Source organism: Hyaena hyaena, unplaced genomic scaffold, assembly GCF_003009895.1.
Source record: "Hyaena hyaena isolate Hyena2069 unplaced genomic scaffold, ASM300989v1 scaffold_137, whole genome shotgun sequence".
NCBI lineage: Eukaryota > Metazoa > Chordata > Mammalia > Carnivora > Hyaenidae > Hyaena > Hyaena hyaena.
Genome location: NW_024080769.1, coordinates 1,588,101 through 1,605,660, shown reverse-complemented (window position 1 = coordinate 1,605,660; position 17,560 = coordinate 1,588,101). Strand labels below are relative to the sequence as shown.

Sequence of the window (17,560 nt, the reverse complement as noted above, 5' to 3'; positions counted from 1 at the left end):
AGTCATTGTTGAGGTACTGGGAGGCAGCTGGACAACACAACCTTAGCAACATATAAACACATCATATAAACAGAGGAAGTTGAGAAACACAAATGTCTTGCTCTTTTTCTTAAGTTTGTTTTGCTGAACCCATATGGCTTCAGATACATTTTCTCTAGTGTTACTGAGTAGTCAGGTCCCTAAGAAATGAGTAATAAAGTGGGTGGAAGGTTAAGGGGCCAAGAGCAACAAAAGAAGGAAATGAGGAAAAAGTCCAGGAAAATCCAAGAGCCTCTAAACTAGTCCAATAAGTTGGAAAAGAAAATGATTCCCAAAAATATGGCTGGGATCCGGCAAGATTCTGCTTTCATATGGTCCATGTGGGGGTGATTCAAACTGAATCACGGTTACTAAGCCATTGATTGCCAAAAAGCCTCTCAGTGTAGCATCTGTGTCTGATAATGTCTCAGTACAGAGGTCAAACTGAACTTTGAAATTCTATGTGAAGCATTTAAGAAATGTAATGAATGCTACTCTGGAAGGGACAAGAAGAAAAATATGAACAAAGACAAAGCAATATACAAATCTGGTTCTCCGATGCAGTTTACATAAGTAAGCATATCATGCAGATGTCTTGGCAGACAGGTTCTGTACCCAGTGAAGGCTTCTACCAGGAGGCCTCAAAAAATGGTGTTACCTTGGGGCTTATACCCAGGGTCCAGTCTGTAGCTGTGGAAATCCAAAAATTCCCTCTAACACTAACCACTCCCTGAAAAAAATGGATGTATAAAACACAGTGCCAATTTAAGATATTTTAATGACAATTATAAAAATTGTAATGATAATTATCTTAAGCACACTAGGTATTTATTGGCCAGTCAACACATTTTCTCCCTGTAGTAATATGGGGAGCCAAACTATATTCAAAACGTTGCTTTGGTCAATACACGTGGGGCTTAAGAAATGTTCCTCAATAGGGTGCCTGGGTGGCTCAGTCGGTTAAGCCTCTGATTTCAGCTCAGGTCATGATCTCACAGTTCGTGGGTTTGAGCCCCGCGTTGGGCTTTGTGCTGACAGCTCAGAGCTTGGAGCCTACTTCCAATTCTGTGTCTCCTCCCCTGTCTGCCCCTCCCCTGCTCATGTTCTGTCTCTCAAAAATAAATAAATGTTAAAAAAAAAAAAAGTTCCTCAACTAAGACTTTCCTAGTAATCCTTCCCAACAAAAGGGATGATCTCAACAATGAGACTACATTATTCCAAATGTGTTGGACAGGGCTGAAAGCCCAATTTATACCTAGATTTTCTGGGGCTGGCTCTTTTCAAGCACCCTTTCCTTATGCTCCATATGTTAATCCCACTTCATTAAGTTCTTTCATAGAGATGCACAACATTCTTTCCCCTAACATACCTCAGAGTTGAGAGGTGGCATTCTGCCTTCTTTCCACATGAAACCCTTATGTAAAACTCTCAGCTCTTTTCAAAATCATGTCATTTGGCTAACCAACCTCAAATTCAAATGTGTCTGACCACAATTTCCTATCATTTCAGCTTTCTCAATTACTTCTACTACAACTGACCTAACCGCACAAACCGCTATTCATTCTATTTTTTAAAAATATTTATTTAATTTTGAGAGAGAGAGAGAAAGAGAGAGAGAGAGGGAGAGAGAGCGCACACAGGTGCAGAGAGAGAGGAGGATAGAGGATCCAAAGTGGGCTCTGTGCTGATAGCAGAGAGTCAGATGCCGGGCTCAAACTCACGAACCGTGAGATCACGAGCTGAGCCGAAGTCGGATGCTTAACTGACTGAGCCACCTAGGCTGCCCTGAAAGAGAATTTAAAGTAATGACCATTAAGATACTCACTAGACTTGAGAAAAGAGTGGAGAACATCAGTGAGACCCTTAAAAAAGAGATAATAAACAAATCAGAGATGAAGAACACAATAAATGAAATTACAAACAACTAGATGGAATAAACAGCAGGCTAGAAAAGGCAGAGGAATGAATTAATGATCTGGGAGACAGAGTGATGAAAAGTAATCAAGCTGAGCAGGTGAGAGAAAAAAATTATGCAAAATGAGAAGAGACTCAGGGAACTCAGTGACTATCAAGGGTAACCACATTCACATTATAGGGGTCCCAGGAGAAGAGAGAAACAAGGAGGCAGAAAATTTATTTGAAGAAATAATAGCTGAAAACTTCTGTAAGGAAACAGATATCCAGATCCAGGGGGCAGAGAGATTCTCCCAACAAAAATCAACTCAGGGAGGTCTATACCAAGACACACAGTAACTAAAATGTCAAAAAGTAGTGATTAAAAGAGAAATTTAAAAGCAGCAAGAGAAAAGAGGACTTTTCCGGGGAAATGTTATACACAAGGGAAATCCCATAAGGCTATAAGTGGATTTTTCAGCAGAAACTCTGCAGGCCAGAAGGGAATGGCATGACACATTTCAAAGTATTAAAAGGAAAAAATCTGTAGCCAAGAATATACTATTTAGCAAGGTTATCATTCCCAATAGTAGGAGAGATAAAAGCTTTCTTAGGCAAGCAAAAGCTAAAGAATCATGACCACTAAACCTGCCCTACAACAATGTTAAAGGGGAATCTTTGAGTGGAAAGGAAAGGCCATAAGTAAGAGTAAGAGAAGTAGGAAATAGAAAAGTAGTAAAAATAAATATATCTTTAGAAGTCAATCAAGGGATTCACAAAAGAAAATAATGTAAAATATGTTATCATGTACCTAAAACATGGGGGAGAGAAAGGTTGAGTTCAAACTTAAGTGACCATCAACTTAATATAGACTGCTATATGCAGAAGATGTGATACCATAAATCAAAAACCAGAAATAGATACACAAAGAATAAAGAGAAAAATTAAAATGTACCACTAAAGAAAGCCAGCAAACTGTGATAGAGAGCAAGAGAAGAAAGGATCAGAGAAGAAGGAATGGGAAATGATATAATACCAATTAAAAGAAAGACAGAGTAGCTATATTAATTTCAGATACAGCAGACTTCAGAGCAAAGAAAGTGATCAGGGAGAAATAGGGACATTACATAATGCCAGGGGACAATAATCAAAGAAGACATAATAATCTTTAATATTTATATGTCTAACTACAGAGGGTCAAAACATGTGAGGCAAAAACTAATAAAAGTACAAGGAGAAACAGATGAATCCACAATTATAGCCAGAGACTTTAACACCCCTCTAACAGAAATAGACATTTGAGAAGATAGAAAATCATTAAGAACAATGTTTAACTCAATGGCACCATCTATCAACTGGATATAATTGATATCTATAGGACTACTTCATCTAACAAAAACAGATTACATATTTTTCTCTAGCTTACATGGCACATTCACTAAGATACACCAGATTCTGGGCCATAAAACATATCTTAGGGGCGCCTGGGTGGCTCAGTTGGTTAAGCATCTGACTTCGGCTCAGGTCATGATCTCACGATTTGTGGGTTTGAGCTCCACGTTGCGCTCTGTGCTGACAGCTAGCTTAGAGCCTGGAGCCTGCTTCGGATTCTGTGTCTCCATCTCTCTCTGATCCTTCCCTGCTCACACTGTCTCTCTTTCTCTTTCAGAAATAAATAAAAAAATTAAAAAAAAAAATACCTTAAATTTAAAAGAATAGAAAGAAACCATATAATGTTTACTTTCAGACCACAATGAAATTAACCTAGAAATCAGTAATAAAAAGAAGTTTGGAAAAATCCTAAAATACTTGGAAATTAACAACATACTTATAAATAACACGAGTCAAAGAAGAAACCAAGAGAAATTTTAAAATATTTTCATCTAAAAGAAAATGAAAATACAACTTATGGGGGTGCCTGGGTGGTTCAGTCAGTTGAATGTCCCAAGTATTGCTTTCAGCTCAGGTGATAATCTCACAGTTTGTGGAAATGAGCCCCGCGTCAGGCTCTGTGCTGACAGCACGGAGCCTGCTTGAGATTCTCTCCCTCTTTCTCTCTCCTCTCTCTCTCTCTCTCTCTCCTCACGCCCCCAAACTCTCACTCACAATAAATACATAAACATTAAAAAATAAGAAAGTATAGCTTATGAAAATTTGTGGGATACAGTAAAAACAGTGCTTAGAAGTAATTTATAGCACTGAATGCATATATTAGAAAAAAAGATCTAAAATCCATAATCTAAACTTCCACTTTAGGAACCTGGAAAAAGAAGAGCATATTAAAACCAAAGTAAGCAGAAGATAAGATATAATAGGGGCGCCCTGGGTGGCTTAGTCAGTTAAGCGTCCGACTTTCGCTTGGGTCATGATCTCGCGGTTCGTGGGTTCGAGCCCCACGTCAGGCTCTGTGCTGACTGCCAGCTCAGAGCCTGGAGCCTGTTTCAGAGTCTGTGATTCCCTCTCTCTCTGACCCTTCCCTGCTCATGCTGTCCTCTCTCTCCTAGAAATAAATAAAACATTAAAAAAAAAAAAAAAGAAGAAGAAGATAAGATATAACAAAAATCAGAGTATAAATCAGTAAAATTTAGGGGTGCCTGGGTGGTTCAGTTAGTTGAGTGTCCAACTTTTGATCTAGGCTCAAGTCATGATCTCAAGGTTCATGGGATCAAGCCCCACATTAGGCTCTGTGCTGACAGCATGAGGCTTGCTTGGGATTCTCTCTCTCCTACTCTCTCTTCACCTCTCTTGCTTTTTCTCTTTTTCTCTCAAAATAAATAAATAAACTTTAAAATGTTAAAAAAAAGAGATCAGTAAAATTGAAAACAGGAAATCAATCAAGAAAAATCATCAAAACCAAAAGGTAATTCTTTAAAAGGTCAATAGCATCAGTAAGCCTCTGGCCAGGCTAACTAAGAATAAAAGAGGGAAGACAGAAATTACTAATGTCAGAAATGAAAGAGGGGACACTACTACAGATATCATGGACATTAAAAGGAGAGTAAAGGAATATTATGGAAAACTTTATAGGCACAAAGATGAAATGGACCAATTCATTGAAAAATACAATCTGCCAAAACTCACAAAGAAACAGATAATCTGAATAGGCCTATATCTATTGAATAAATTGAATCAACACTTAATAAATTTCCAAAACAGAAAGCAGACACAGATGGGTTCATTGGTGAATTCTACCAAACATTTAAGGAAGAAATTACCAATCTTTGACCATCTCTTTCAGAGAACAGAAGTAGAAAGAATACTTCCTAATTCATTCTATGTGGCCAGCATCACCCTAATATCCAAACAAAGGCATTGCATACAGAAAACTATAGACAGGAGCATCTGGGTGGCTCAGTCGGTTAAGCATCTGACTTTGGCTCAGGTCATGATCTCGTGACCTGAGTTCGAGCCCTGTGTTGGGGTCTGTGCTGATAGCTCAGAGCTTGAAGCTTGCTTTGGATTCTGTGTCTCCCTCTCTCTCTGCCCCTCCTTGGTTCATGCTCGGTCTCTGTCTCTCAAAAAGTAAATAAACATTAAAAAAAAAAAAAAAAAGAAAAGAAAACTATAGACCAATAGTTTTCATGAACACAGATATAAAAATCCTCAACAGAATATTAGCAAAGTGAATCAAACAATGTATAAAAAGAATTATACATCATGACCAAGCAAGATTCATCATAGATATGTAATGCAGGTTCAACATTAAAAAATTAATTAATGTAATCCATTATATCCATAGGATAGAGAAAAATCACATGATCAGGTACAGAAAAAGCATTTGATAAAATCTAACAACTATTTGTGATACAAATTCTCAGCAAACTAGGAACAGAAGAGAATTTCTTCAACTTGATAAAGAATACCTACAAAAAACCTTACAGTTTACACCATACTTCATGGTGAGAAACATAAAGCTTCTCCTCCAAGATCAAGGACAAGGTAAAGGTCCACCCTCTACCCCAAAAGCTTTCCAACATTAGAGTGGAAGTCCTAGCTAATGTAATAAGTCATGAAAAGCAAATAAGAGGTATATAGATAAACTCCTGAAACTAATAAGCGAGTATAGCAAGGCTGCAAGATACAAGTTTAATATATAAAAGTTAAATGCTTACCTATGTATCAGCAATTAACAAGTAGGATTTGAAATTAAAAACACATTACCATTTATATAAGCATTCCCCAAAATGAAATACTTAGGTAATATCTATAAGACCTATATGAGAAAAACTATAAGACTCCAATAACAGATATCAAAGAAGTAATAAATAAGTGGAGAAATATTCTATGTTAATAAACAGGAAAACTCAATATTGTCAAGATGCCAGTTCTTTCCAGCTTGATCTATAGGTTCAACTCAATTTCAATAAAAATCCCAGTAAGTTATTTTGTGGATAAAAAAAAAATGATTCTAAGTTTATATGGAGAGGCACAAGACCCAAAATAGCCAACTCAATACTGAAGGAGATGAACAAAGTAGGAGACCAACATTACCTAACTTCAGGATTTCCTATTAAGTTACAATAATCAAGATCGTATGGTAGTGGTAAAAGATAAGACAAATAGATCAGTGGAATAGAATAGAGAGCCCAGAAATAAACTCATATAAAAACAGTCAACGCATCTCTGACAAAGGAGCAAAGGCAATACAGTAAAACAGACTGTCTCTTAACAAATGGTGCTTGAGGGGTTTGGTTCCTGGGTGGCTCAGTCGGTTAAGTGTCCAGCTTTGGGTCAGGTCATGATCTCGCGGTTTGTGGGTTTGAGATCCACATTGGGTTCATGCTGACAGTTCAGAGGCTGGAGCCTGCTTTGGATTCTGTATCCTTCTCTGCCCCTCCCCTGCTCTCATTCTTTCTTTCTGTCTCTCTCTCAAAAATAAATAAACATTAAAAAAAATGGTGCTGGAAAAACCAGACATTCACATGCAAAAAAAGAAAAAAAGAAAAAATCCAGACACATACCTTATACTCTTCACAAAAATTAACTCAAAATGGATCAGAAATCTAAATGTAAAGCATAGAACTACAAAATTCCTACAGGATAACATCAGAGAAAATCTAGATGATCATGGGTATGGCGACGATGACTTTTTAGACAAAACAACAAAGGCGTGATCCATGAAAGAAAGAAGTTGTAAGCTGGACTTCATTATAATGAAAAACTGTTCCTCTGAAAAAGACAATGTCAAAAGAATGAGGAGACAAGCCACAGATCTGGAGAAAGTATCTGCAGAAGACACATCTGATAAAAAATTTTTACCAAAAATACACAAAGAGCTCGTAAATCTTAACAGTAAGAAATAAACAATTCATTTTAAAAGTGGGCAAAAGACTTGAACAGCCTCCTCAACAAAGAAGATATACAGATGGCAAGTATGCATATGAAAAGATATTCAATATCACATGTCATTAAGAAACTGAAAATTAAAACGAGATACCACTATATAGCTAGTAAGATGATCACAATGGCTATTAAAAATCCAACACAGGGGTACCTGGATAACCTAGTTGGTTAAGCAACCGACTTCAGCTCAGGTCATGATCTTGCAGTTTGTGAGTTCGAGCCCAGCATTGGGTTCTGTGCTGACAGCTTCAGATTTTGTGCTGCCCCTCCCCTGTTCACATTCTCTCTCTCTCAAAAAATAAACATTAAAAATATATTTTAAAAAATTTAAAAAACAATCCCAAACAGTGACAACACCAAATGCTGATGTGGATTTAGAACAACTCTATTTGTTGCTGGTGGGAATGAACACAAAATAGGACAGCTACCATGTAAGATCATTTGGTGTTTCATATTTTCTTTTTATTTTCTTTTGAGAGAGAGAGAGAGAGAGAGAAAGGGAGCATGGAAGGGGAAGGGGTACAGGGAGAGGGATAGAGAGATTCTTACACAGGCTCCATGCCCAGCTCAGAGCCTGATATGGGGCTCAATCCTACGAACTGTGAGATCATGGCCTGAGCTGAAATCAAGAGTCAGCCACCTAACTGAGGTACCCGGGTGCTCCCAAACCTTCTTACCAGCAACTGTATTCATTGGTATTTACCCCAAATAACAAGTATTTGGTATTTACGTCCACTAAAAACCTGCACATGAATGTTTATGGTAGTTTTATTCATAACACCAAAATTTGGACGCAACCGTGAGGTCTTTCAGGATGCAAGTCGATAAACTGTGGCACATCCAGATAATGGACTATTATTTGGTGCAAAAAAACAAATGAATTATCAAGCCATGAAAAGATATGGAGTAAACTTAAATGCATATTACTATGTGAAAGTCATTCTGAAAAGGCTATATACTCTATGATTCCAACCATATGACATCCAGATAAGGCAAAACTATGCAGAAAGTAAAAAGATGAGTGACTGTCAAGGATTAGAGGGGAGGCAGGGGTGAATAGGCAGAACACAAAAGAATTTTAGTGCAGTGAACTATTTTATACAATACTACAATGCTGGATACACATGATATGTTTGTTAAATCCCATAGAAGGTGCAACGCCAAGGGTGAATCCTAATGTGAACTGAGGCTTTGAGTGATGATTATGTCAATGTTACCTCACTGACTGTAACAAATGTACAACTCTGGTTGGGGATGCTGACAGTGGAGGAGGTTGTGGCATATGTGAGGACAGGGACTATATGGGAATTCTTAGTACTTTCTAGTTGATTTTCTTGCAAACCTAAAACTGCTATAAAATATAAAGTTTATTAATTAAAATGATCAAATATTCTATATTTAATATATTATAATTATATAATTATATATGTGTGTACATATATATATACACACACATAAATAGTCCTGCTATAAACATGTTTAGGAATAAATAAAACTGATTTTGATATGCATGCAATTTAACTGGAGTAGGTGAAAGCACAAAGAGAGAAAAGTCCACCAGCTGTGAACATTACGCTAAGAGCAGTCAGTAGGCTGTAGGCATTAATCAATATGTTTTACAGAGCGAATAAGAACACTGGCTAATCCCATCAGGCAGTTAACTGGGGTTCAGTTAAGTGTAATTCAGTTAAGAACTCTTTCACTGTAGGTTTTGATACGGGAGATGAGAGGGGGAAAAAGATAATTAAGTACTTACTTTTGGGGAAGTATGGGGGAGATAATTAGAGTATACATATAAGGCTTAGGGTTACTTCAAGAGAAGGGCGTGAGGAGGTGTATGTCTGGCTGGGGGTTAGGCGGGGGTGGGCAGAAAATAAGGCTTTCTATTTCTAAAATCTAGAGTCTAGGCTCCTATAACTATAAATATTATTAATTTTTAAAAATGTATAGGGTGGTATAGGAATTAAACAATAAGGAGATGGATTCATTCATCAACAAGTATTTATTGAACATCTAACATTCTAAATACTTTCTATGCACTGGGGATACAATGCAGATCAAAACAGGCAAAGATCCCTGCGGTCACATAGCTCACAGTATACTGGGACCGACAGACAAAAAACAAGATTAAAAAAAAGTAAAATGAATAATGTCACATAGTGATAAGTACTAAGAAAAAAAACAGCCAGTGGAGAGGCCAGGAAGAGTTCAAGGGAAAAGGGTGCTTGGAATTTTAAACAGAGGCCAGGAAAGAGTTCACTGAGACCCGAAGGAGAGGAAGCAGAGAGCTATGCATGTATGTAAGCACAGAGTGGTCCAGGCAGGGGGAACAACTAGTACAAAGGGGTATGCGGAATGTGAGTGAAAGAGGCAAATGTGGTGGATTGACACAGGGGCAAAAATAGTAGATGAGATCTGAGAGGTGACTGGGGATCAGACCCCAGAGGGATTTGTAAGTCATGGTAAGGACTTTGGCTTTTCAGTCAGAGAAGCCACTAACATTTTTATAGGATCACTCTGGCTGCTGTTTTGAGAACAGAATGAAGAGTGGGGAGGGTCAAGGGTGGAAGTTAGGAGTTCATTTGGAAATCTACTGCAATAAACCATCTGAAAGATGATGGTTTGGATAACAGTGGTAGTAGTGGAGGTGGTGAGAAGTGGTTAGATTCTTGATATATTTTTGAAGGTAGAACAAATTTCTCAGTTCAAAATAACTGAAAAGAAATTAGGAATAAAATCTGTACACTGTGGCCTGTATATATTTCAACTGCAAACTCATACTTGTTTAGTGATAAAGGGTGGGCTATACTGACAATATACTACTTATAGTTTTTGTAAACTTAAATATTGTATAGTGTTTTTTGGGGTCACAAAAGGAATAATCCAGCTTCATTTAATGCAAATGTTTGTAGGGTTTATTTTTCAACAACAAACATTTGTTGAGCACCTTTATTGCGTGACTAAGACTGTGCCTGGTGTCAAGTGGTACGTAGAGTTGCTTTATAGGATTTTATAGTCTTATTATCCTTGGTCTAGAGATACTGTTTACAAACCAATGAGAAGTGGGAAGAAGAGGCCAGAATTAGAAACAAACATAAATCTTTCCTCTTTGTTTATGATTTTTGGAAGTGAAAGTTTTGCAAAGTTTTGAGTCAGATATTTTCTTTTAAAAATATGGAAGTATTAGATCATCAAAAGAAACTGAGCACTGTTTAGATTTCCTTCTAGAGAGTTTGATTCCTGTACATGAACTGCTTCCCTTCAATGGAACCTTGATGGAGAATTATTGTCATTAGGACACAAAATGTGTTGTGAGAAGAAAGAAAGCCCAACATCCAGAAACAGTGTTTTGCATCATAGGTGTAAAGCACAGTAATAACATAGGGAAAATAAACACCTCTTCCAAAGCAACATTTGTCATTATACAAGAAGGGGTTGTCTTTTGAGTTCACAGTCCACCTATCTGGTTTTTTCATGGTGACTGTGGGTCCCAAGTGGCCCTTCCTACACAGACTATCTAAGCACTGCTTTTATATTAGTAAACAAGAAGATAACTGCCCAAGTAAGGCAACTTCTGGCCCAGCACCAGAACTAAGAGTTAAAGTAACCCAATAAAACTTAGCATTACTTCCTCTGTGTAGAGTACTTTGCCAAACAATTTCCTGGGACACCAGGGTACTATGAAACAGTAAAAGTGGGTGTGTATGAAGTATGGGGTGGAGGAGTGGGAGGTAGGTGTGAAGGGGAATGCCATAAAGGGCATACTCCCTCTGGGAGGCCACATGGTATACAAAAAAGTATTTTCAATGCAATGCAATGTTATACTCTAATTTACATTTGTAAAACCAAAGCAATTAAGTACACAAAGTACCAAAAGTTAATGTTCTTATATCGTGAAGATACATATGTATATTTTTTCACTTACTTCTTGGTGATTCTTTGTAGCTGATGTGTATAAAGAAATTTATTCATTTAAATATATGAGAAAAACAGGGAAGATATACAGATGATTTGAACAGATGGAGTGACGAGCTAAGATAACTGCTAATTATCATAATAAATTCACAAATCACATCTGAGATCTGAAGGAAATAGAAAATACCAGCTGAGTGAATGCCTGAGAAGGAACACTAAGCACAGGGTACTCACATGTTTGGAATCCACTTTCATATCAAGGAGGTAGACAGGATTCCTTTCTTGCTCTAAAACAAAATGATTCAAGCCTGGAATCTGAGGAAAGCAAAATATGAGAAAGCAGAGGAAACAAAGGTCCCTAGTATTTTGACCCAAACAAAAATGTACTGGTTAACAGTTCTAGGGTAAGGGTCCTTATTGGTTCAAGGAACAGTGCTCCTCTATTTTCTTATATTTTACACTGTTCTCTTCAGCTGAAACCTGCAGCTGTGAAACAACGCTGTGAAGAAGAGATGGAAAGAATGTTCCTTTCTATTACGAGCAACAACTCCCAAATCTTATACCCTTTCAAAGCCAATGAATACTAGAAAATGACACGTTTTGAGAAGGAAAACTGGAGACTGTTTATAGAAACTATAGTGTAATAAAAGGAAAGAGACTCCATCAAAGAAAGCATTCTTCATTTTAATCAACTCACTTACAAAAAATTCTCTTCCTAGGAAGAATTCCTAAAAGGAGAATAGAGAGCTCTGGGCAGTAGGGAATTTTTCTTCAGCCAAAAGTTGAAGACAAGAAACCAAAAACACTTTAGTTGCAGGGGGGCTCAGCAGTAATATATTGTCTTCACTACTGCGAACGGTAAAATGAAATTCAGTTGTCCTCACAAAACAAGTAAGACACAACTGCATGGAACTTAATAGAACAGTTTAAAATGAAAAGGAGAATATTTAAAACTCAGAATTGTATTTCTATATTTTGCTTTTATTTTTTTAATTAAAAAATTTTAATGTTTATTGATTTTTTAAAGAAAGAGAGAGAGAGAAAGAGAAAGAGTGGGAGACACAGAATCCGAAGCAGGCTCCAGGTTCTGAGCTTCAGCATAGAATCTGACGCAGGGCTCAAACTCACAAACCTCGAGATCATGACCTGAGCTGAAGTCAGATGTTTAACCGACTGAGCCACCCAAGTGCCCCTCTATATTTTGCTTTTAAATCCTAAATCTTCACAATGCTCAGGATTTCAGTAAATCAAATGGCCACCCAATTCAAATTTGACATATACAACACTCTAGAAGTCCAGTTTCCTAGGAACATTTTTCCTTTAAGTAACCTATCCAATATGATAAGGCCTTGCCCTTCATACACGGAGCCTCCAGGCTCTCACTCTACCCAGGCAATCCAGACCAAGTGGATGGATGTTACCTTCCTGGTTTATCATAAGCTCTAGTGATTTTGTTTCCTTTGTTTTCAGGTAAAAGAAAAACAGGTTTAAAACCATTTTAGCTGTAACTCTAACTGAAGAGTACCAAGACTAATTAAATCACCTCAAAGATTCTTGGTGTTAGCATATTTACTAAAATCTGACAAAAATATGTATTTCCAGAGTTACCTACTGCTGTTGCAAGACTCATTTGTCCAGTAAGGCAGGACTAGGTCCCAAGGAGTAAGAATGTATAGAATGATTTATTTTGCTCTTCTTTCTGCATTGGGTACATCCACTTCCTTGTATTAGTGCAAATTACTTGTCAAGAACAGAAATCCACTACACTACCAAGTAGAGGGATTATACATTATCTGCTTTCAATACTTTCATATGTAAAACGGGGCTGATACCTTCTCAACTTAACTCAGAAAGATGTTGTGGGGATCAAATAAATATTTCGGTGCTCTGCAAACCATAAAAGAATGTGAAAGCTATTTTTGCTAATTATGTTACAAAGTTTTCAACGAAATATTTATGAGAAAGTATACTATACAGACTATATATTAGAGGCACCTGGTGGTTCATGGGTTCGAGCCCTTCATTGGGCTCTCTGCTGTCACTGCAGAGCCTGCCTCTGATCCTTTGTCTCCCTCTCTCTCTGTCTCAAAAATAAACATTAAAAAAAAAGATATTGTGTGGATCAATAGTTCTTTATGTGCTCTGCAAACCAAAAAAGAATGTGAAAGCTATTTTTGCTAACCATGTTACAAACTTCTCAATGAAATATTTAAGAGAAAGTATACTATATGAACTATAATTATATTAAAAGACCAGATACAAAAAAGGAAAAAGATTGGAAGGAAACACACAAAAATGCTCAAAGTAATTACATTAGGGTAGTAGAATTATGAACAATTACTTTTTGTTTTAACTTTCCAACATTCAGTAATATGGTTATGTTACTTTACTTTTTTAATGATTAAACATTTTTAAAAAATGTTTATTTTATTTCTGAGGGAGGGAGGGGCAGAGAGAAAGGGGAACAGAGGATACCAGGCAGGCTCTGTGTGGATAGCAAAGAGCCTGATGCGGGGCTGAGCCAAAGTCAGCCACAAAGGTGCCCCGATGGTTATGTTAAAGAAAGGGGAAGTGGGGCGCCTGGGTGGCTTAGTCGGTTAAGCGTCCGACTTTCGCTTAGGTCATGATCTCGCTGTTCGTGGGTTTGAGCCCCGCATGGTGCTCTGTGATGACTGCCAGCTCAGAGCCTGAAGCCTGTTTCAGAGTCTGTGACTCCCTCTCTCTCTGACCCTTCCCTGCTCACGCTCTCTCTCTCTCTCTCCCCTAGAAATAAATAAAACATTAAAAAAAAAAAAAAGAAAGAAAGGGGAAGTGTCATCAAGAATCATAGGATTTTTTTTTTTTTTTTTAAAGAGAGAGAGGGAGCAAGCAGGGGAGAGTGGCAGAGGAGAGAGAGGAAGAATCTTAAGTGGGCTCCACGCTCAGGATCCCATGACCCTGGGATCAGGATCTGAGCCAAAATCAAGAGTTGGCTGCTCCACTGACTGAGCCACTGAGGCGCCCCAAGAATCATAGGCTTTTAAACTTATATTTTAATTTGACACACAATACACGAATATATTCTCTTTTTTAACATTTGACTACACATAAAGCTAAAATTCTCTTTGACCAGATTCTCTCTACTCCCCTCCCCTAGAAAAAGACACCATTTAAAGGAGTGAATAGCTTACTGCAAAAAGGAGCCTTAAAGAGAAGAATTTCTAGCAATATATTCATTTTCTCTCTTTCTCAAATCAGAATTAGTCCTGCAGGGCAGAGAAGAGTAAACATGTCTAGCAGGAAGAGTATGAGGGCATAGTTTATGAACTTTGCATTTTATATTAAAAAATTAATTTAAATTCTGCATTCAATTTTATGAAACTGTTTAACACATGAATGTCTGAAACTACAGCAGACCAGGGGAAAGCATCTTGTACCCTTGAAATAATAACATATTTCCTTATGAGTGCAATACCACATAGCCCAGATTAGGTTTGCTTTCCTAATAGATAATAGACAGATAACAGACAAATTTTGATACTGAGAAAAAGAAGTGCTGTGACTTTCTATTCCTTCTCTACCACACAGCGATATACTGACAAATTCTACTATTGGCTAGAAATGTATGGTTAACTCAATTTATACTCTGTTAATTTTACAGATAAAACTATATGACAACACACTGCAATTATCATACAAAAATCCCATTTAATTATGGGAAAACAGTCCATGACCATGAGTTTAACATGGCTTGGCATCTCACTAAAAGGTTTAATTCTGAACATTATAATACATCTGAGGTTGATAAATGTATATTCTTATGTCACTGGTCAAAAAAGTAACAAGCTTTTTATAAATAAGGTCATTTTGCTTCTTGTTGATATATCTTGAGATATACATCAAACAGAATATACTTACTCCATCTCCAATTCCACTGCCATTTCTTTCCCTTCAGAAATTTGACTCCAAATCTAGTTAGATGAAAAAGCTCATCATTACAGTGTTTTTCCACAGAAGCATCTTCTCTGGAGGCATTTATTCTGATTACAAAGTCTCTCCAAATATCTAATTTGGCTCTGGATATTTTATAACATTAGCATATTTAAAAGGCAAAATTGATAACTTAAAATCAAGATGTACCAATGTGAACTATGAGGAATTCTACAACAAATTCACTCACAATTTTAGTAGGGGGACCAAAGGACCTCAGATTTTTGAGAAAGGATTATGTGCTATATTGACTACTATAGGCCGCCTGAAACAGCAGAAACAGCTGTGGAAACAGGGAGTCTGGTTCTGGGTTCAAGGCTATGCCACCAACTAGCTGTGTCTTCTGGGACCATTAAATTGATTTGGCCTAAGTTTCTTTATCTAAATTTGTTTATGTGTCACACTATGACTGAACACCATGAAATAATACATTCAATTAAGTGATATGAACTAAAAACAATTTTATAAACTAGCAGAAAACAGGAATATATTAAAAATCCAATATTTATATTTGTTTATCTAATAAATTTATATAAACATATTATATTACAAATATAATTCTATAACTCACAATATACATAAATTTATAATAATTCACATATATTAAAACATCAAATCATAACCATGGGGGCACCTGGGTGGCTCAGTCATTTGAGCATCTGACTCTTGATGTCATTAAAAAAATTTTTTTTAACATTTATTCATTTTTGAGAGACAGAGCTCAAGCAGGGAAGGGGCAGAAGGAGAGGGAGACACAGGCTCTTGGCTCTGAGCTGTCAGCATGCCTGTGGCAGGGCTCGAACTCATGAGCTGTGAGATCATGACCTGAGCCAAAGTTGGTCGCTCAACCACCTGAGCCACCCAGGCGCCCCCTGACTCTTGATTTCAGCTCAGGTCATGATCCCAGGGTTGTGCGATTGAGCCCATGTGGGTTCTTCGCTGAGCATGGAGCCTGCTTAGCATCTTCTTTCTCTCTCTCTCTACCCCTCTCCCCTGCTCCCCCACTTTCACGCTCTTTCTCTAAAATAAACAAAAAAAAAAAAAAGAAAAAATAACCATGAGCATATATGTACATAAAGTTCTTTAAGCACAGTATGCATTTCTGAATTCTTCTGTTAGTATTTATTTGCTATCTGGAAGTGAGTCATGGTTAATCCTGAAGGCTCTGTAATCAGACGGCCTGGATTCAAATCCCATCTTTTATTTTTTAGCTATGGAAACTGGACAAGCTAGTATCTCTGAACCTGTTCTCTCACCTGTAAATGAGGATGATAATAGTGCCTACAATAGAAGTTATTTGAAGAATTAATCCATGTAAAACAGGTAGTATGGTATCTATCACACAGTAAGGGCCTAATAGTAATAATGATAGCAATAACAGTGGCAATCATTTGTATTGTTTACTAAGTAACAGCACTATTCTAAGGGTTTTACATGTATTATCCCATTTAATCCTCACAACTACCATAGGAGGTAGATACTACCATAGCCTCTGTTTTATAGTGAACTGATCCTCAGAGAGGATAAGTAATACAACCAAATTAACTGTGATAGTCATTATAGCTATTCACAAATATTTTTAGTTCTCCTTTCAGGAATAGAGTAAAATTATACCATGATTATACCATGGAACTCAGAGGGTCAACTCATATATTACAATGGAGTTTCTGTCATCACCCTTGCCTAACTGACCAAAAATAGCATAGCCCCATTAGCCCACTTTGGACAAGTAGCATGAGTGAGGAAAAAAGCCACTGAGATCCTGTAGTGGTTTGTTTCTACAGCAATAACCAAGTCTATCCTGATAGCAAATTTCAGATTTGGTATCATAATTATCTACTTATTCACAGCTAATGCTGAAAGTTTAAGAATTAAATTATGGGAGAAAATAAAAGTTTACCATTATCTAATTTAAGAATTATTGGTCAAAAGGTCTTCATAATCTTGGGCTAGGCAAAGACTTTTTATTTTTATTTATTAAAAATTTTTTTTGTCTAACATTTATTTATTTTTGAGAGACAGAACATGAGTTGGGGAGGGGCTGAGAGGGAGACACAGAATCTGAAGCAGCTCCAGGCTCTGAGCTGTCAGCACAGAGTCTGATACGGGGCTCCAACCCATGAACTGTGAGATCATGACCTGAGCCAAAGTCAAATGCTTAATAGACTGAGCCACCCAGGTGCCCTTAGACAAAGACTTCTTAAAGAGGAAGCAAAAGGCACTAACCAGAGAAGAGAAAAATGATAAACTGGAGTTCAACAAAATTAAGAACATCTGTTTACTTTTTGTTAGAAGTAAAAAAGTAAGCCACAGACAGAAACAATATTTGTGACATGTATACCCCCTAAAGACTCATATTTAGAATGTATAAAGAACTCCTACAAATCAGTAAGGTAAAGATAAATGACCCATTTTTAAAAAA

The 17,560-nt window shown here is 37.1% G+C and overlaps 1 protein-coding gene across 5 annotated transcripts in view; it reads right to left on the bottom strand.

Annotated features, from left to right (window-relative positions):
- HMG20A (high mobility group 20A) overlaps nucleotides 1–17,560 on the bottom strand; it is a 73,373-nt gene that overhangs the window by 30,888 nt on the left and 24,925 nt on the right. The window contains exons 2-3 of one of the 5 annotated variants that reach the window (XM_039238194.1): nucleotides 15,067–15,119; nucleotides 11,404–11,484 (exon numbers count right to left, since the gene is read on the bottom strand). The exons of 3 other annotated variants lie outside the window; for them this stretch is intronic. The gene's annotated coding sequence lies outside the window, so the exon portion shown is untranslated. The remainder of the gene's footprint in view (nucleotides 1–11,403; nucleotides 11,485–15,066; nucleotides 15,120–17,560) is intronic. One more of the 5 variants, XM_039238195.1, reaches the window with a different exon arrangement.